Source organism: Rhinatrema bivittatum, chromosome 1 (genome assembly GCF_901001135.1).
Source record: "Rhinatrema bivittatum chromosome 1, aRhiBiv1.1, whole genome shotgun sequence".
Classification (NCBI taxonomy): Eukaryota; Metazoa; Chordata; class Amphibia; order Gymnophiona; family Rhinatrematidae; genus Rhinatrema; species Rhinatrema bivittatum.
The window spans coordinates 505,079,828-505,100,642 of NC_042615.1; the positions used below are offsets into that span (position 1 = coordinate 505,079,828).

At 46.7% G+C, this 20,815-nt stretch overlaps 1 protein-coding gene across 5 annotated transcripts in view; it reads left to right on the forward strand.

Annotated features, from left to right (window-relative positions):
* The window catches only part of CCDC120 (coiled-coil domain containing 120), a 117,441-nt gene that overhangs the window by 34,477 nt on the left and 62,149 nt on the right, over window positions 1–20,815 (forward strand). For 3 of the 5 annotated variants that reach the window (XM_029610530.1, XM_029610513.1, XM_029610522.1), the window contains exons 1-2: window positions 14,172–14,377; window positions 14,526–14,625. The gene's annotated coding sequence lies outside the window, so the exon portion shown is untranslated. Of the gene's footprint in view, window positions 1–14,171; window positions 14,378–14,525; window positions 14,626–20,815 lie in introns of those variants that run through there. The other 2 variants (XM_029610559.1, XM_029610538.1) reach the window with 2 other exon arrangements.

The following is a 20,815-nucleotide window of genomic DNA, read 5'->3' on the forward strand; positions in this document are numbered from 1 at the left end:
TGAGGGATGTCATATTTATGGGACAAGAGTTGGAGGTCTTTTTTTACAGCTAGGAGTAAGCTGCCTCCTCTCTTCTTCTTCCTCGGGATTGAGAAAATATCATAGATATCTACGGGTAATTGGTTGATAAGGGGAGTGTCATGTTGTTTGAACCAGGTTTCAGTGATAGCGCATATTTCAGGATTAGAATCAGAGAGAATGTCTTGTAGAAGATGGGTTTTCTTTTGAAGAGATTGTGCGTTAAAAAGGATAATGGAAATGAGAGATAGGCTGATAACTTGAGTGCGAGTGGTGGTGTGTATAGGGATGAGTCTTCTGTTTTTGTGGTGTGTAGTTTGTTGCGTGGATAAAAGGGGACTATATGGGTGGCTTTCAGTTTGATATGTCACGGCACAATGTCCGATAAAAGGAGGCATTGTTGCACAATAGCGTACCGCTAGTAGAAGGGTTAGGGGAATACAGGAATGGCAGCAAAGACAGCAAAACAATCAGGAGCCAAAACAGGTACAAATCAATGTAAGAGTACAGGTATGATTGCAAAAACAACAATATGGCACAAAGAATATGCGAATTTGGGTATAATTGTTTAGTCTACTTTTGTTTGGGCTGGTCATCTGGGAGAGAAGCTGAGATTTCAGGACCTGGTGTGAGGAAGAAACGATGGCATTTGCATACAGTTAGATGCCGCCTGGACACGGTCATACATCCTTCTGGGCTGCCTGATGGGGCTGCTCGAAGAGGCGCTCAAAGGGGCAGGCCCCTTTGTCGCGCTCCTTCGACGGGTGACGCTCGGCGCGTGACGCCTAGCCCAGTTTGACTTTTATAGGTGACTCTTTTCTGTCGCACATCAATGATGTCAGCAATATGAGACTTAACATCCAGCACAGAGATTTAAAAGTACATTCGTTAGTTGCAGGGCCGGCTTCCAGCTGGGGGAGGGGTTAACAGCCACGAGGTGGAGGAGGAGAGGGTCCAATGGAGGGCTGGGTGCAGGAGAGAGCTCAATCCAAGCCCTGGATCTTGGCTTGCAGAGCAGCAGAATAAAGAAACGCAAGATAGTAAGATAGTAAAACCATACTAATAAAAGAATATTTTAAAACTACTGATAAATAGAATTTCTATTAATTAAAATCATATACATTTTTTACAATTTCCCAAACCCCAATAAAATATTTCAAAACAGCACATATATCAAATAACACCCAATAATTAAAACTAATAAGGATTTTAAAAAGCCCCTGCTGTCCATGCATGGAAGCTCTTGATTTCCAGTCACCCTGATATTGTCGAGGATTAGGAGGTTATCCTCTCTCTCTCACACATACTCACATGTCCATTCTCTCTCACACATACACTGTCACATACCTACACATTCATGCTCTTATACCCAACATAACCTCTCGCTCTCACAGACACTGACACACTCTCAGGTGTAAGACACTCTCTCCCCCAACACACACTCCCCCCCACACACTCTTACGCCCCTGGATTTTCTCATACACACTCATGCTCTCACTCTCACTGGCTCCCTCACATACACACAAACACACACACCCAGGCAAGCTCCCAATCATTCTCATACAAACACACACACACAGGCAAAGCTCCCAGTCATTCTCACACTGACCCCCAGGCAGGCTCCCATTCATTTTCACACCACTCCCTCCCCATCCCCCAGGCATGCACAAATTCATTCTCACACACACAGACCCCCAGGCAGGCACCGATTCATTCACACACACACACACACATGCACCACACACAGGCAGGCACCTATTCTCACACATACAAACCCCAGGAAGACACCCATACATTCTCATACACAGACACACCCTCAGGCAGGCACCCATGCATTCACACACATACACCCCCAGGCAGACTCCCATTCATACACATGCACACACTAAAGGCAGACCCCCTCTCTTTCTTTTGCCAGCAACCTCAGAGCCTCTCTCATTCCTCTGCTGCCACTGTCACTGCTGCCGTGTGGCTATTGGAGAGGTGCTGATTGCTGCTACTGGAACTGAAGCCCATTCTGCTGCCTCCTCTCTGCAGGCCCCGTGGGCTTCCATTTCCTCCATGCTGATCTCCTACATTGTGAGATCCGCATAGAGAAAGTGCTACTCTTGCACATTCCCAAATATTACATGTGCCAATCAGTAAAAAGTAATTTTTTTTTTTTACTTTGCTGTCTGATCTTAGTTTTCTAATCGGTTGGTCACAGGATTTTTTTTCCACCTTCACTTTCTTATTTTTTTGCCAATTCCTTTTATATTGTCTTTTTTTCTATTTCTTTTCTCTCCATCTGTCTTCTTCCCTCAAACACACAGTCAGGTTCTCATTCTCACATGCTTTCTCTCTCTCTCACACACACACACACACAGGCTCTCACTCTCACATGCTCTCTCTCATACAATCATTCATACACAGTCTCTCTCTTGCACATGCTGTCTGACTCTCACACACCCAAGCTCTATCTCACTCCCACAGGCTGTCTTGCTCAAGCACAGGCTCTCACTGTCACATGCTATCTGACTCTCACACACACAGGCTCTCTCTTACTCCCACATGCTGTCTTGCTCAAGCACAGGCTCTCACTCACATGCTGTCTCTCTCACACACACAGAGGCTCTCACATGCTGTCTCTGCAAACATTCAGGTCCTCACTCCCACACACAATCTCTCAACTCATCTCATACATGCACACACACACCCTCTACAGACCCTCAGCCTCTCTCTCACCTTTGGGTCTCCTCTTCACGGGTCGCCACAGGATGGGCTCTGCAACGGCCCTGGTCTTCTCGGGCCGCCCGCAATGTGGGATTCGCGGCGGCCCGTAAGCGCTGCTCCTCTTCTGCACGTGGCTGATGCTCCTCCTCCTTCCTGCCCGCGCGGCTCCGGCAACATTTTTCTTCCGGGGCCGCGGGAGCAGGAAGGAGGAGGAGTATTTGCAGGCTTAGAGCGACCTTTTTTTTCGGGCCGTGGTGACGTGAGGTCCACCACGACCCTGCCGATCTTCGGCGGCCGTATGAGCCTTCTTGTCGGCCACCAGCGGCTCGGCGCCCCCTAATGCTAGGCACCCTAGGTGATCGCCTAGTTCGCCTAGTGCTTCCACCGGCCCTACTCCCGAGTGCTCCAATGGCTTCACGATCACCAACTCTTTGCTAAACTCGAGAAATGTTCATTCGAGAGAGAGAGTCTACCCTTTTTAGGGTACATCGTCTCATTCCATGGTTTCCACATGGACCCGGAAAAGTTGAAGAGTATTCAGGAATGGCCACAGCCCACTGGTCTTCGAGCGGTACAATGATTTCTTGGATTCGCGAACTACCATCCTACATTTATCCACAACTACGCCAAATTCGTGGCTCATATAACCACCTTGACTCATAAGGGTGCCACTCCTAAGCAATGGCCCCCGGAAGCCATCACCGCTTTTCAGTCCTTAAAGTCTGCATTCCTCCGCAAGCCTTGCTTACGACACCCAGATCCTCAGTGCCCCTTCGTACTTGAAATGGATGCGTCCTCCAAAGGAGTAGGGGCTGTTCTAAGCCAGCATGCCTCTACTGGAACTCTCCACATGTTCGTTCTTTTCTAAACAGTTTTCTCCGATGGAACGAAACTATGGAATCGGGGACAAAGAACTGCTGGCGATCAAGCTTGCTTTTGAGGAGTGGCGTCCCTTTGGAGGGAGCCCAGTTCCCCATCACCATTTATACGGATCATAAAAACCTACACTACCTCCAGCAAGCTCATGGATTGAATCCTTGCCATGCCCGGTGGCGCTCTTTTTTACCCGGTTCGACTTCACTTTACGCTACTGCCCTGCCGCTAAGAACACCAAAGCGTACGCTCTTTCCCACGCATTTACACCCGAGGACATCGTCGAACCGCCACGTCATATCATTGATCCTGCCCACATCCTCCTTTCTGCCACCCCCACCGTGCTGCTAGGGAAAACCGTGGTTCCCCGCCGACTACGCAACAAAATCCTTCGCTGGGCCTATGACTCTTGCATGGCAGGACACCCTAGACGAGCCTGCACCCTAAGTTCTGTCCTGCGATTTTACTGGTGGCCCACGGTAAAGACGGATGTCCAAGACTACATTGACTCATGTCAAGTGTGCGCACAACAAAAACCCCTGACAGGCCCTACCTGGGATCTACTACAACCTTTTCTGGCTCCCGCTGAACCGTTGTCACACATTGCCACGGACTTCATCGTGGACTTACCCTCTTCGGAAGGTAAGACGGTCATCTGGACTGTAGTGGACCGTTTTTCCAAGATTGTGCACTTCGTCGCCCTACCTGGACTACCCTCAGCGCCACAACTGGCACAGCTTTTCGTTCAACATATCTTCCGGCTTCACGGCCTCCCGAAACATATTGTCTCGGACTGGGGTACACAGTTTACTGCCCACTACTGGCAGTCTCTGTGCAAAAAATTCAGTATGTCCCTGGATTTCACTGCAGCATACCACCCACAGGCCAACAGCCAGGCAGAAAGGACCAACCGGACCCTGAACAGTTCCTTCGAAGCTACGTTAGCCTGCAACAGAATGACTGTACCTCCCTACTTCCATGGGCTGAGTTTGCCCTGAACTCCCACATCTCCACCACTACTAAAACCTCCCCTTTCCTGTTGGTCTATGGTCGGCAGCCTCTCCCCTTGTCAGTTCCTTCTTCTGCGGCTCAGCTGACGGCCGGGGAGTTACATCGTCTTTGGGAACAGACCCAGTTGCTCATACAAAAAGCAGGCTAAAGATCCAAAAAGATGGTGGATGCTCATTAAAGACCCGCTCCTCATTTCCGAACTGGGGAAAAGGTTTGGCTCAGCACTAAAAACATTCGCTTAAAGCTTCCATCAATGCGCCAGGCGCCTCGCTATATTGGCCCCTTTCCGGTACTCCATCAACTCGGGCCCGTCACTTATCAATTATGCCTATCTCCTACCCTCAAGAGCCACAGCTCCTTTCACACTTCCCTTCTGAAGCCCTTGGTGCTAACTTGGCCTGCCCGAACTCTTCCCAAACCTCAACCTTTAAGTGCTGAGGAAGAGTCTGTCTCCCAGGTTCATGACGTTCTGGACATCAGGAAAAGAGGTTGAAGATGGGAATATCTCCTATCTTCTATGCTATAGAGGTAAAAACAAATAATACAAACTTTATCAAGTACATTACTGTTATGCCTGTCGGTTGCAGACGGCTGCGACCGCGTGAACTTACTTCCTGCACCACTCTCCTGCCCTCCCCTGGCCTTCTCGCGGCACGGGCCTATCTCCACCACCGCATTCCCCGGGACTTCTCGTGGTGGCCTGGATGCCGCCGGTACCCATGTAGACTTCAGGCCTTCCTAGGCGCACGCGCGTCATCAGCCCGTCCTCTGAAGGTTCTTCAGCGGGATCCTCCGGGGGCGTCCCTGGTTGATGATGTCATCAGACCTGGGTATTTAATCTCCACCTTCGCCCTCAGCTAGCTGACTTGGCAAAAAGTTCCGTACGTCTCTACGACTCCTGCTTCGTGTTTCTCTGACTCGCTTTCGGGTTCTTGGACTGTACCCTGTCTGGCACCCGCTCCTCGGGAGTCAGGGTGCGCTTCTACGGGGACTTGTTCCCCTGGCCTACCCCGCTCCTCGGGCTGGCTCTGCGCTTCTTGGGTCCTATCCTGAAAGGCCTCCCGCTCCTCGGGATCATCCCTGGAACACCTCTGCAACCCGTGAGTTCTACTATGGGGCTTCCCCGCTCCTCTGGGTTGTGCCTGTGTTCTACACTTGACTGTCTGTGCCTCACCGCTCCTTGGGTAATGCTCTCTTGCTTCACTGCAACTGTAGGCGCCTCCCCTGCTTTTCGGGGTCGTGTCTACGTGCTCACTGGAACTGCTGGCACGCTGCTGTTCTCCGGGACTACTCCTACTTCATCAATAGAGTCCTGGCTCAGGCTTCCCTGCTCCACAGGAGGGCCTGTGTCATTCCTGCAACACCCTCTACGCTACGTGACTCCGCCCCTCAGGGCTGCCTCTCTGGAGTACCTCCTGCACGGCCAGACTCATGCCTCCCGCTCTGCGGTCCGTCTGATGTCCGCCCTTCAGGGTCTCATCCCAGGCACTGCCTCCAGCTTGCCTCCCTACTGGGGTACTCTCCTGGTTCCTTGGGACCTCTCCACAGCTGCGCCCAGAGCTCCCCTCCCCGCCTAAACTTGCCTCCCGATGGTGCGGACCTGTGGGGCTCCTCCCCACAGGCAGTAACGACTCGCATCTCAGGCCAAGTGTCCACGTACCCATAAAGCATAACAATTTGAAGCAAAAAGCCTATGAGGGAGTCAGATGGGTTGTTAGTTGACCGAAGTGTAAAAGGGGGTGTTCAGGGAGGATGTCTTTACTGAGGAGAATATTAGGTTTATAGTCACACCAGCAATATTTTTTTGAAGGTGATGACTCTGAGCGACTAAACAAATCATTGGGTGACTGGAGGATATAATAAATCAGACTGACTAAAGATAAGAAATCACTGGGACCACATAGCATTCACTCCCAAGTTCTGAAGGAACTCAGATATATTGCAGACCTGTTTCTGGTGAGTTGCAACCTATCATTTAAAACAGCCACGGTACCAGAAAGTTGGAGGGTGGTCAATGTGCCAATTTTTAAAAAGGGCTCCAGGGGTGATCTGGGAAACTATAGACTGGTGAACCTGATGTCAGGGCTGGACAAAATGGTAGAAGCTATTCTAAAAAATTACTGGCCACATAGATAGCAATGGTTTAATGGGGGAGAGTCAACATGGTTTTTGCAAAGGGAACAAGGTGAGCCCATTGATATGGTGTATTTGGATTTTCGAAAGCATTTGACAAAGTTTCCTCATGAAAGACTCCTCAGAAATTGAAAGGCCATGGAATCGGAGGTAGTGTCCTTTTGTGGACTGGTAATTGGATAAAAGACAGGAAACAGCGGGTAGGACTAAATGGTCAGCTTTCCAAATGGAGAAAGGTCATTAGTGGAGTGCTCCAGGGGTCTTTATTGGGACTGTGCTATTTAGCATATTCAGATATGATCTGGAGAAAGAAACAAGTGAGATGGCCAGATTTGCAGATGGCACAAAATAGTTAAAACGGCAACAGATTGTTAAAAATTTCAGAAGAACCTTGTGAGACTAGGAGACTGAGCATTTAAATGGCAGATGCAATTTAATTTGGACAACTGCAGAGTAATACATGTAGATAAAAAAATAATCCAAACTACAGGTACTCAATGTTGGGTTTTATGTTAGAAGTCACCACTCAGGAAAAGGACCTCAAAGTCCTTGTGGACAATACCACAAAATCTTTGGCTTAGTATGTGGTGGTGGTGGTCAAAAAGGCAAATAGAATGTGTGGAATTATTTGGAAAGGAACAAAGAACAAAACTGGGAATATCATAATGCCTTTGTATAGATCCATGATGCAACCGCACCTTGAGTACTGTGTGCAGTTCTGGTTGCCCCATCTGAAAAAAAGACATAGTAGACATGAAAAAGGTACAGAAAAGGGCGACAAAAATAATAAGAGGATGGAAAAGCTCCTTATGGAGAAAGGTTAAACAGATTAGGACTCTTTAGCTTGGAAAAGAGACGACTGCGAGGGGATACGATTGAGATTTATAAAATCATGAGTGGAGTGTAACGGGTAAATAGAGGATGGCAACGCTAGGAGACACTCCATGAAACTAGCAGATTTAAACCAAATCATAGGAACAGTTTTTTCACTGAGTGCACAATCAAGCTATGGAATCCGTTGCCAGAGGACGTGGTCAAGGCAACTAACTTAATGGGTTTAAAAGAGGACTGGACAAGTTCCTAAAGGAAAAGTATTAGCCTTGACTTTTCCCTGGGAGCGAGATACAAGAAACAGGTCAAGTATTGGGAATCTGCTGGATAGTTGTGGGTTCACCACTGTCGGAGACAAGATGCTGGGCTCACTGGACCTTGATCTGACCCAGCATGGTTCTTATGCATAGGACCCTGGTGAGACCTCATTTGGAGTATTGTGTATAGTTCTGGAGACTGCACCTTCAAAATGATATAAAATGGATGGAGTCATGGAGAGGGTGGCTATTAAAATGTTCAATGGACTCCGTTAGAAAGCATATGAAGAGACACTTAAAGATCTAAACATGTATACTCTAGAGCAGGGGTCCCCAACCACCGGTCCGCGGACCGGGCCGTGGGAGTTTTTTGCTGGTCCGCGGCGCCGCCAAGCACCGGCAGGTGTGTTGCGCGCTCCCGGTCTCTCCCGCTGCCGTTGCCGCCGGGCTGTCAGCACGTTCAAGCCCAGTGGGAACGGCAGCGGTGCTAGAAGAAGTTGTGGCACCCGCGGCTGGCCTTTTCTTCTTCCCACGCCTGCCCCCCCTCCCGTGACCCGGAACAGGAAGTGATACACGGAGTGGTGCGCGGGAAGGAGAAAGAGCCGTGCCGTGTGATAAAGTAGCAGCGGCGGCTGCAGTGTCGGTCCCCGAGCAATTGAAGCAGCTGGTAATCGAGAAAGGAGACAGCAGCATGAGCCTCCTGCGACCGATGGGATTCTTCTTTCTTGGCCTGCGGGAGCTGCTGCAGCTCCCATTTGTGCTCGAGGGGGGAGAAGAGGAAGTGAGTGAGAGAAAGAGAGAGAAGCAGCCAGCCAGCCTGTGTGTGTGATTGACTGGTCAGAGAGCTGATGTGTGTGTGTGTGTGTATGTGAGAGACAATGAAAGTGACTACTCAAGGAGATGACTGATGTGTATGTGAGAGTGTGAGACATTAGTCAGGGAGGTGACTGATGTGTGTGTGTGAGAGAGAGAAAAAGCATGGAAGTGAGAAGTCTGGGTATGTGGGAAAGCATGGGCGTAAGAAGCCTGGTGTTGTGGGGGTGAAAGAAAGCATGGGAGTGAGAAACCTGGGTGAGTGTGCATGCATGAGAGAGAGAGACTGCTTGGTAAGGTGACGGTGTGTGTGAGAGAAAAAGACTGGTGTGTGTGAATGTGAGAGAATGTGATTCAGGGAATGAGAAGGCTGTGCACGTGGAGAGTGAGCATGGAAATGAGAGAGACTGGTGTGTTTGTAACAGAGAGAAAGTGATTATGGGAATGAGAAGCCTGTGCATGTGAAGAGAGTGAGCATGAGAGTGAGAAACCTGGGTGTGTGTGAGACACAGCATGGGAGGGAGAAGCCTGTATATCTGAAAGAGAACATGGGAGTGGGAAGCCTGTGTGTGTGTGTATGCATGAGCGAGATCAGGTGACTGGTGTGTGTGTGTGTGAGAGAGAGAGAAATAAAGTGATTATGGGAATGAGAAGCCTGTGCATGTGAAGAGTGAGCATGGGAGTGAGAAACCTGGGTGTGTGTGAGACACATCATGGGAGGGAGAAGCCTGTATATCTGAAAGAGAACATGGGAGTGAGAGACTGGTGAGTGTGTGTGTGTGTGTGAGAGAGAGAAAGAAAGTGATTATGGAAATGAGAAGCCTGTGCATGTGGAGAGAACAAGCATGGGAGTGAGAGACTGGTGAGTGAGTGTGTGTGTATGTGTGTGTGTGAGAGAGAGAAAGTGATTATGAGAGTGAGAAGCCCATATATGTAAGTAGAACACGGGAGTGGGAAGCCTGTGTGTGTATGGCATGAGAGAAACTGTTCAGGAAGGTGACTGGTGTGTGTGCCAAAGACTGTTTGGGAGATGATTGGTGTGTGAGAGACAGAAACTGGTCATGGGGGCATGACTGATATGGTGTGTGTGTGTGAGAGACATGGGCACTAAGGAAGAGGACCATAAGTATAGAGCTTAGCTTCTACTGCTGCTTCTGGTGTGTGCCACGGCCTGCAGGGAAGGGGAGTAGGAGAGCTGCTGGAGGGGGTAAGTAAAGGTGGCTTTTTAAGTTTATTTTTCTTGACTGCCATTTTAATTGTGTGATGTCTGCTTTTTTGAAATATTTTAATGGTGTTTGGAGAATGTTTAATAGTTTTTATGAGTTTTTAATTGTTGAATGTTATTCTGTTCATAGCTGTTTTGAAACATTTATTCTGCTTATTAGTATAGTTTTACAATTATTTCTGTGTGGGGATCTATAGCTGCTTGCTAGTTCTGTTTTCCTAATAAGAGGTGTATTGGTTTTTAGGACCTGATTTAATATTTGTAGTGTTGCCTTTTCATAGATAGGGTTGCTCCTGTTTGAGTGTATTCCATAATACAGGTGTAACTGTGTGCGGATTAGTTTATGTGCATTACTACAGATCCTGGGAGTATGTTAGATCGGTTCTGTGTCTGTTACCGAGATGAGATATTTTGCTAGCATGTAAGCGTTTGTATCGGTCTTATTTGTTGTGTTTTCTCAGAGGACATGCATTGGTGGTAAACTGCTGTCTTTTCATTGAGCCTGGAAGTAGAAGGAGTTTGAGTTGCTGTTACTGAGATGTCAGCAGAACCAGAATATCTTTTTTGTAGGGTGTGTTGTATGGGGAATGTCATAATTCTGCTTTACATCCATTATTGTGGGTCAGGGGGGTTCCCGTGGATACAAACTGTACTTTTACATCTAGCCCCGTGACGATCATGGGTCAGTGTGCCATGCATGTGAGAACCTATGGTGAGTTGAGTCACATTCACATTATAAATGTCATAATTAAATGATTAGTGTGCACTAAAAATCCAACCCCCTCCATAACCCTGCCCCCAAATGACCAAAGCCCCGCCCCTACCCCACCCCTACCCCGCCCTGCCGGGCCATGGAAAAATGGTCTTGCTTGAAGCCGGTCCCTGGTGCAAAAAAGGTTGGGGACCACTGTTCTAGAGGAAAGGCGGAATAGGGGAGATATATGATAGAGACATTTAAATACTTACAATATTTCCATGCGTAGGAGGTGGTCCTCTTTTAAAGGAAAAGAGGCTCTAGAATGAGGGATCATGGGATGAGGTGAAAGGGTGATTCAGGAGTAATCTAAGGAAATATTTCTTTACAGAGAAGGTGTGAATGCATGGAACCAGCAGCCCTGTTAAGGTGGGGGAGACAAAAACAGTATCTGAATTCATGGGACAAACACAGAGGATCTCTGAGGGAGTGGTGGGGATTGTAGAGCTGAGCAGTTGGTGTGGACTGGCAGACTAAATAGGCCATATGGTCTTTTTCTGCTGTCGCATTTCTGTGTCCATGATTTAACTGTTCCCCCCACACACACACTCATGATTTTATAAACACACACACACACACATACATGCACACACACCCACTCATGATTTTATAAACCTCTATTGTATCTTTTCTCCAAGCTGAAGAGCCCTAACTTGTTAAGCCTTTCTTCCTAAGGGAGTCATTCCATCCTTTTAGTCATGACAATTTGTACGTGAGTTGCCCAAGTCTGATGATAAGGCAGTTTCCTGTGATTCCGTAACCGTGGGAAATGGCCTGTCCTCCACACCTGTGCTGCCAGGTTCCTCTCACTGCTTTGTGTCTCCATTTACTGTAAGGTGTGCAGGGGCCTGGTGCTCTCGCAAGATCAGAGCGTTAGCACCAGCGCCACTTGCCTCACAGTAATTGGAGCCATGCAGCACCGAGGTGGTGGTGAGGATCAGAGTAGCAGCAGGAGAGGAAATTTGTGGTGGGGAAAATGAAAGTTGGTGGGGGATAGGGCTGGGAGTGGGAGTGGAGCTGCTGGAGAAAAGAAGAGGTTGGTGTCTCTGGGGAGAGAGTGAGAGGAGGCTGATGCCTGGCTGGGTGGGGTGAAAGAGGCTAGGGAATGGATGGCGAAGTGGGGCAGGAGGGCAGCAGCAGTACATGAGGGAGGATTGTGGGAGATATGGGAGGGTAGAAAAGCCTGGAAAAGGAGAGAGTGGAGGCAGGGAGAAGTGACCGGGGAATCCTTGGAAGAGGAGAAGCAGGCTGTGGGGAAGGAGGAGAGAAGAAAGGTGGAGGAAAGAAAGCAATGAAAAGTAAACATGGCAAAAAGCAAAAATAATCATGCAAGAAAATTCGGAGATCTATTTGATTCAATTTAAAGCTAGAATTGTCAATAAAATTCACTTTCTGTACATAGCAATATGCTGGTATGCATACATTTATGCTTTTATGCAGAGATGCCGTGGAATTGACACAGAAATGTCTAACCTTTGATGCAGAATCCACATCTGAACTGCTGCAGGAAGCCGGGGAGGGGGGGGGGGGGGGGGGGGGGGGACGGGGACGACGCGACCTGGACTAGATTCAGATAATTTTATTGGTCTGACAATTTTATATGTGTTGCCATACTAACATGCCTAATGACTAAAATAAAAGAAGAATGTAAACCCCAACTTATGAGGGGAGGGGGCCACATAAATAACTCCACCTCTCAGCTGTGTGATTTAGCATGGGGGAAGTGTACAAGCCAGCACAACTAAAGGTTCTCCCAGGGGTGAGGAGGAGAGGCTGGAGCAGAAAATAAAAACATACAATAAAATAAAACACACACAGGACGATACAGTAAAGAGTGCTCAGCTGAGCGCACTGTTTAATCCGCGGTTGGACGCACATTTTGGATGCGCGTCCACTACCCCTTATACAATAAGGGGTTAAGCACATCCAAAACACACGTCCAAACCCCCCCTCCCCCACCGAAACTAATAGCGCTCATCACATGCAAATGCATGTTGATGAGGCTATTAGCTATTCGCCTGGGATACAGTAAAAAAAAAAATACTGCTTTTCTGTACATCCTCCGACTTAATTTTGTGGCTATATTAAGTCGGAGGAACCAAAAGGTTAAAAAACATTTTTAAAAAAGAAGCATGCTGGCGGTTAGGTTAGGGAATCGGACGCTCAATTATACGAGCATCCGTTTTCCCAACCTGCTGACAGTCACCTTTCCTGGGCTTTTGCTGCAAAGGAGGAGCTAGGGGTGCGCTATTATTCCTAGTGCCTCCTTTTTAGCGCACCCCCTCATTTAAATACTGTATCGCGCACCCAGGAGAGGTGGCTGGGTGCGTGTTAGGAAAGTGGGCGCTCAACACTGAGTGCCCGTTTTCCTGCGACCTAACTGTATCGGCCTGACACAATGTATTACTATCTCAAATAATGCAAACAAAATCAGTGCGTGCATGTTTACAAAGCACATTTAGATTCTTGTATTCTCTGGGAAACAGAAGCATGTGGCATTATGCTAAAAGAAGAACTTACTAGCATTGGAAAATTTATGAAAATTAGCTTTTTGTAAATTATAAAGAAAACCACTATCCCGCCCTATATCTCAGTTCAGCTCAAGGACTATAGGCCAGTGTTTCCCAGCCCTCTCCTGGAAGCTCCCCTAGACGTTTGGGTTTTCAGGATTGCCACAATGAATATGCATGCAATAGGTTACCATTCTCTGGGTCTGCAATATATGCAAAGCTATCTCATGCATATTTATTATGAATAACCTGAAAACCAGACAGGTTAGTTTTGCCTGTAGGAGAGGGTTGGGAAACTGCTATAGGCAAATGATGTGAATTGGGAGTCACAGAGCAGACACACAGGGATCAAGCACCAGAGAAAGCTAAAACTGCACAGAACTCATTCTGAGCTTCCTCATCCATTGCCACTTTGTGGTAACAGACCGAGACAGACACACACACTCACTGCTTAAAGGAGTTCATTGTTACACAAGGACCTTTATCACTGGGGGGGGGGGGGGGTGCTACTTAAGTTTTACTGACACACTCCCCTATCAAAGAAGAGACAGCTCTAAAGCGTAACTAAGAGGGGTCTGCTGAGTTGAGCCAGCTAAACCTGTCAGTCCAGGAGAAAGTTAAATGCCTCTCCTAGGAAGATAAAGTGGTAGGGATGCCATATTTAGTTCACTTAGATTCTTAGAAATAAAGGTCAAACAGTAGGTTGTAGGCAAGACCTTTTTTTTTTTTTTTTTTTGTGAGACTAACTTGGCACAAATGAAGTTAGTCCAATAAAAAAGATCTCACCTACAGCTTGTTTGTTTAGCGTGAGAAAAGGGGATCCTTCCCTGAAGGCACAGGACTGAAGAGAAACGTTGCAAGATGGTGCCTAGGTTAGGGAGTTTATTTAATTATGTGTCTGTCTGTCTCTGTCAATGTGTCTGCTTGCCTCTAGTTGTGGGAGTATTGCTGTGTTGGGGGGGAGGGGAGGAGGGCAGGCGCTTTCTGTTTCAGGTTGAAGAAACTTTATTGGTTTAACAATTTGTACATGGCTGTCTCTCTCGCCCTCAGTCTCTTCTATTCTTCCTCGCTCCCTGACACTCCCTGCTGCTGGAATCAGGTGCTGAGGGGAGGAGACAGCAGCGGGAAGGGAAGGCAGAAAGCCTGCTTCCTGAGACAGGCTGGGACACAGCAAAGCAGGGAATGGAAACGGGAAACCCATGTCAGAAACTTCCTGGGAGAGCAACACAGGCAAACAGGGGTGAGAGAGAGAGATAGGCAGACTCTTACACACACCCATATAGAAAGAGAGATGGGGGGAGTTAATGGCTGCCTCAGGCTCCCCTTACCTTAGGCAGAGCCCCAGCTTCTCTTCAGGTACTGATGGCTGTCTGCTTGGGTTTCTTTAGCTGGCTTGAACCCAGGAAGACTTCAGGATTGGAAGTCAGGAGCAGATGAGGCTCTCTTCTCCCTTCAGAAAGCTGGATTGAAGATTTGAAGTTTAAAGAGGTGAGTGCAGGTCTTCTCCTATTTTTAATTTGTTTTGTTTGTTTGGGGGGGGGGGGGGGAGGTTGTGTGTGTATGTGTGCTGCTTGCAGGGGTTTCTGGGAACTAGAGTAAAATGTTGCTACAGCTCAGTCAAAGCTAGTTCAGAGGCACTTCTGTATTGTGATCAGAAGAAAAGGCAGGTCTCCCTTAACACTGCACTGACGCTGATGCCAGCTGGTCGAAAAGACAGGTCTCCTTTAATGCACCGCTCTGACATAGAAGAAGGAAGGTCTCCCTTAACACTGTGCACTGACACCGATTCCAGCCTGAGGAGAAGACAGGTCGCCTTTAGTGCAGCTATTTGTCTCCTCCCTTTCTCTTTTCCACTGTTCTTTTCTCCAGACCTCCTGAAGTTCTCATTTGAGCATCCTGGTTTGTCATTTGGGCAAATACTTCATAGTTTGTTGTAATTCATTTTACATTGGATGATTGGGCAAGGCTGGCCCCACACCTCTGCCTCCCTGATTTAAGAGCTTTATTGTTATCTGCTCATCCAGGGAGAGCCAGTTCTGATGAGGCTTTGCACTGGGAAAGAGTTACACTAAAGCAACTCCTTACATCTCAGTTGTTTGTCTCTTACATAAGACTGTGGGCACCTCAAACTGTAATCTTCTTAATCCCAGGGCAAACCCTTCACCTACGCACTGTCTCCCTCAGAGGGTGTGGTGTGGCAGGGCAGACTCTCCTGTATACACAGAAACAACTAAAATAGAAAAAGGCAGATTGAAACTGGAACTAAAGTGCCTTGGCAAAGCTCTGTGTCTATGTTGGGGGGGCCTCAGTATTGAGTTTAAAACCAGTTACAGCATTTAAAGGATTTGGCCCCTTTATGACCTACTGCAGGGATGCTAACACTTCTTGGCAAAGTCATGAATGTGCTGAGACGTATTAATCAGCAAATATTTCAGATTATAGTGCTACAAATCGTTGTTCCGCCTGAAGGGTTATAATACATTATTTGTGGAAGTGCCAAAACAGTCACACACATATCACAGATCAGGTACAGCATGGGTGGAAAAAGCTTCCCTCACACACATACTGCCTCACCAAAGAACAGATACATCACAGGCAACAATAGTGAAAGCTTCCTTCACATGTACACACACACACACACCTTGTTTTTCTTTGGAACTTCTTGAGCTGCAGAATTATCCTAAAGAAAAACAGCTAAGACCAGTACAACTCTGGGCAAGGGGAGGCAACACTCTGCTCCAATGCAGCACAGTTTTTTGCACCATGCTATGAACATTTTCAAAACTCGCAGTCCGATTGAGCTGATCTCCCTGTGCATAAAATGAGCAGATACAGTCAGCCTGTGAGATTTAAAAAATGCTCATAGTGCTGGCACAGAAATTTACAGCATGTAGAGCAGAGGGACAGGCTCACTGTGCTGCTGCATGAAATTAAGGGGACTCCACCACCCCACCATTTCCCCCATGGAAGTAGGAATCGATCAGGATGGAGGAGGGTGGGTCCATGCTGTTTGCCTGGCACTCCAGCCTCTCTGCAGTGTAGTTGTGTTTTTGGTTTTGGTTTTTTGATATAGTACCATTTCTCCGTCGTCAAACAGAGCTGAATTAGCCATGACATATGGGTGATGTCATCTGATGGAGCCTAACGGACCCTTCTCTCCTACCTCATAGAGCTTTTTCTCTACTGAGCATGTGCGGGAGTTTCCACGCTGGCACTGCCTTGTGAGCCACTGTCTTTTTTTTTTTTCATCCAAGCTCCTGAACAGATGTGTACCTTTTATCTTGTCTAAGTTTTGATATCTTTAGTCTTATTTTTATCTCATATAATTGAGTTGCCGCTCTGCCTTGGCAGCCCCTCAGCAATACTTTTGTATGCTAAAATAAAAAAAAAAAAAAAGAATATGTCTGGCTCAAAGACGACTGCACCCAGCGATTTCAAAGACTGCATGTGTGGTAAGAAGATGTCAATTAGTGATAGCCACGACATCTGGTACCGGTGTCTGGGGCAAGACCACAATGCGCATAATTATTACCATTGTATTGGATGTCCCTAAGACCCAGAGAACTAGGGCTTGGAAGGGGGAAGAGCTTCACAGGTAAGTGAAAAGCTGGAGTTGTTCCTCCTCTCAGAGTGGGACCTCCTCCAGACTCCCTCTGTGCCAAGTTGAGCAGGAACACTTTGAGCAAAGCTCTCCATTCCGCGGCGCAGGTCCTTAGATCCACCGCCACTTCGAGGCTGAAAGTGTGGAAGCGCCAGGCTCTATCAATCCTCTCACAGGCCCTGCAGGGCTCGTCAGCACATTAAAGGAAGAAGCGCCATGCATCTGAGCCAGCAGTGCAGTCAGTGCCGTGGAAGCACAGGTTGGATTCTGTGCCGTCAATGCACCCAGTACTGTTGATGCATTGAACCACGGTGCCATCAATGCATCAGGACCCAGCGCTATCAAAGTACTCAGCACTGTTGACACAAGAGCCCTTGTTGCCGTCGATGCAGTTAGTGCAGCGGACCTCGATTCAATCATTGCAACTGTTTTCTATGCTGTCGCAACTGGAGAATCAATCCCAGCTCTGCTGATGCATTTGAGATGGGCTCAAGCTGCAAGAGGTGCTGAAGGAGATTCAGTGTACTTAACTTCCACCATCTTGCAAGCAATATCTCCATCTAGAACAAGGAATTGGTCTGTAGACCCCAGATCTGATATGTTCCATAGTTCTTCAGGTTTACATGCACCTACCAGTCCATCTGGGTTCCTCCCAGAGTCTAGTGGGAATGTCTCAAGAAGACAAACTTATTCTGGCCTCAGCAGATGTTTCTCTCCCAATTCCTGGTCAAAGGACATAGCAGCCCACAGAACAGATAGCAGAGTTGATAAAGACTTTTGTTGCCTTGCTGACAGCTGGATACAAGGAAATCACTGTTTAGACTCTCCTGTGAAGAGTGTTGGATTTGTTCCCTTAAGGGGAGAGTCCTTCTCACTTCCAGAAGTCTGAAAGGCAGATTCAAGACCCCAACAGTCACTTGCTACAGAATCCAGTTAATCTGAGGAGGAAGCCCAAGACACCACTGTCTGTAGCATGCCCCAGGAATATTCCCCTCCGAGATTTATTTATTTATTTTTAGATTTTTATATACCGGTGTTCCTATATGAAATAAAGATCACATCGGTTTACATTGAAACAGAACATGAAAATTGCCAAAAGGCATTACATAGAACAAGGTTATGAAACTTGGAACAGTGTACATAAGTTCAAAATTTAACAATAACGTTGTAACATTGATGACCAAAAGATAAAGGAGAAAAAAAAAAAAAAAGACTTAAACAATTAAGTTGACAGGTCTTATTGAGCATAAAAATTATAACGTATAAGTGAGAAAGTCTCAAGTGTCCTGCAGCAAGAGATTAGATACCGAAGTAGGTAGTGGTATGGAAAATGGGGGTTTGTGAAGAAGATATGTTCTTGCTGGTTGGAGGGGAAAAAATGATGATCATGGTCCTGGAAAAGCTTGGCTAAAGAGCCAAAAAAGAGATGACAGGGAACCCTTTTTTTGTTTTTACCCGCACCCTCCACTGTTCGGGGCAGGGTACATAAAAACATACATAATAAAATTAAAACAGAACATGATTTCAAAGCAATGATAAACAATTGCTGTTTTCACAGTTTTTATAGTGGAAAAAGGTAAACAGTGGAGTGCCTCAGGGATCTGTACTTGGACCGGTGCTTTTTAATATATTTATAAGTGATCTGGAAAGGGTTACAACAAGTAAAGTGATCAAATTTGCAGATGACACCCAATTATTTAGAGTAGTTAAATCTCAAGTGGATTGTGATAAATTACAGGAGGACCTTGAGAGACTGGAAGACTGGGCTTTCAAATGGCTGATGAAATTTAATGTGGACAAGAACAAGGTGATGCATATAGGGAAAAATAACCCTTGCTGTAGTTACACAATGTTAAGTTCTATCTTAAGAGTTACAACCCAGGAAAGAGATCTAGGAGTCAGTGGATAATACATTGAAATTGTTGGCGCAATGTGCTGTGGCAGTCAAAAAATAAACAGAATGTTAGGAATTATTAGGAAGGGAATGGCAAATAAAACGGTAGATGTCATAATGCCTCTGTATTGCTCCATGGTGAGACCACACCTTGAATACTGTGTACAATTCTGGTTGCCACATCTAAAAAAAGATATCGTTGCACTGGAGAAAGTGCAGAGAAGGGTGACCAAAATGATAAGGGGCATGGAACGGCTGCCCTTTGAGGAAAGGCAGAAGAAGTTAGGGCTGTTCAGCTTGGAGAACAGACGACTGAGGGGGGATATCATAAAGGTCTACAAAATCATGAAAGAACTTGAACAGGTTAATATAAATTGGTTATTTTCTCTGTCAGATAATAGGACTAGGGGGCATTCCATGAAGTTAGCAAGTAGCTCATTTAAAACAAATCGAAGCACATTCTTTTACACTCAGCGCATAGTTAATCTGTGGAATTCATTGCCAGAGGATGTGGTTACAGCAGTTAATGTAACTGGGTTTAAAAAAGGTTTGGATAAATTCCTAAAGGAAAAATCCATAAACTGCTATTAATGAATAAGGAATAGCTGCTTGGGATCTATTTAATATTTGGGTACTTGCCAGGTACTTGTGACTTGGATTGGCCTCTGTTGGAAACAGGATGCTGGGCTTGATGGACCCTTGGTCTGATTCAGTATGGCATATCTTATGTTCTTATATATAAAATTTTAGACATGACTGCAACGAGCACTGGATGTTAAGTGAAAGGAATGTCACTTAAGGTGTTGCCAGAAATGCTGCTGTAAATAGGAATGTCTTTTGTGCTTTTTTTAAACTTTGTGATCATTCAAGCTGTGACGTTGGGATCCTGGATCTGCATTCCCTAACCCCTTGGGCCTGAGGAATGATCTACGGGGATCTCCTCTGACCCCCTCCCTGATCCATTGGAGCACTTTTTACCACCAAAAGACATCTCATATTCCAAGTTTTTGGATAAGTCGGATAAAGACCCCTGCTCCAAAGTCTTCAGTTTTTTCCAGATCTTGGAAACTCTTGAGTCCGCAGGGTTCTGGTGCATCCAGTCCTATGGGTGTGAGAATGTGAGAGAATCTGGCATCCTGTTCCCAGTGGCCAGAAAACTGGAGCTTACAGCAGACTGTAGGGTTTGGGATAGTCCAGCTACTGCATCAGTCAATGATAGTGGAAACTCTGCTGAAATCCTATTCTTCAGAAGAAGAATAGGATTTTCTCCAACACCCTACTGGGCAAGAACCCTAGATTTTTGGATAACTTCGGGGGAAAAAGATCTTGCAGAGCTTGATGCTTAGTGCCCAGATCACAGCAATTCTACATAACATGATTTGCATTGAAAAGCTGAAGCCCTTGTTTGAGTGATTGGATTATCAGCAGGCTTTTCAGAATGAAGAGGAGTGCGAGCATCATCTCCTTTGCTTTCATATATGAATCCTTTGAGTCTGTAGCCAGATCTTCAGCAGTGGCCATTGGAGCACTTCAAATGGCTTGGCTGAGAGGAGATGTGAATAAGTTGACAGATGTCCCCTGTTCATTATTTCCTTATTTGATTTACTGTATATTCCACCTTTCAGGCAGTTCATTCAGGTTCTGGGGACAATCTCTTCGGAGACGAGGTAAGAGAAACAGTTGCCCAGATTAAGGTGCAGCATGTCGCTCGCACCTCAGTCTCTCTCAGTGGGATATGAGCAGCCACTATCTTCCCAGCATCTTTACATTAAGCGCGCCTACTTTCAGAGATGCCCTTTCTGCTATTTTCAGCAGTATCGTGTACCGCCTGTGCTTCCACAACAGCAGCTTCAGGTTCATAGATATCAGTGTGAAAGACATGAAATGAAGACAACATAACATGCCCAGCCCGAGCTTGGACCTACCTTTTGACCAGACCTAAGTCTCAGGCCTCCAAATCTGGATTGAAGGCCAAGCCAACAAAACAGCCCTGGAGGCTGGAAGAATTGCAAACGGTAACAAGACTCCACAATTTTGAGGATCCAACGGTCCTTGGTGATCTTCTACCACACTTAAAGATAAAGACAAATCTTTCCCCCTTAATGGAGGGGATGCAGGCGATGAGAATACAGGAAGTGCTAGCACAGCGAGTGTTGAATTACTTTGGGGCCAGCTCATAAAGA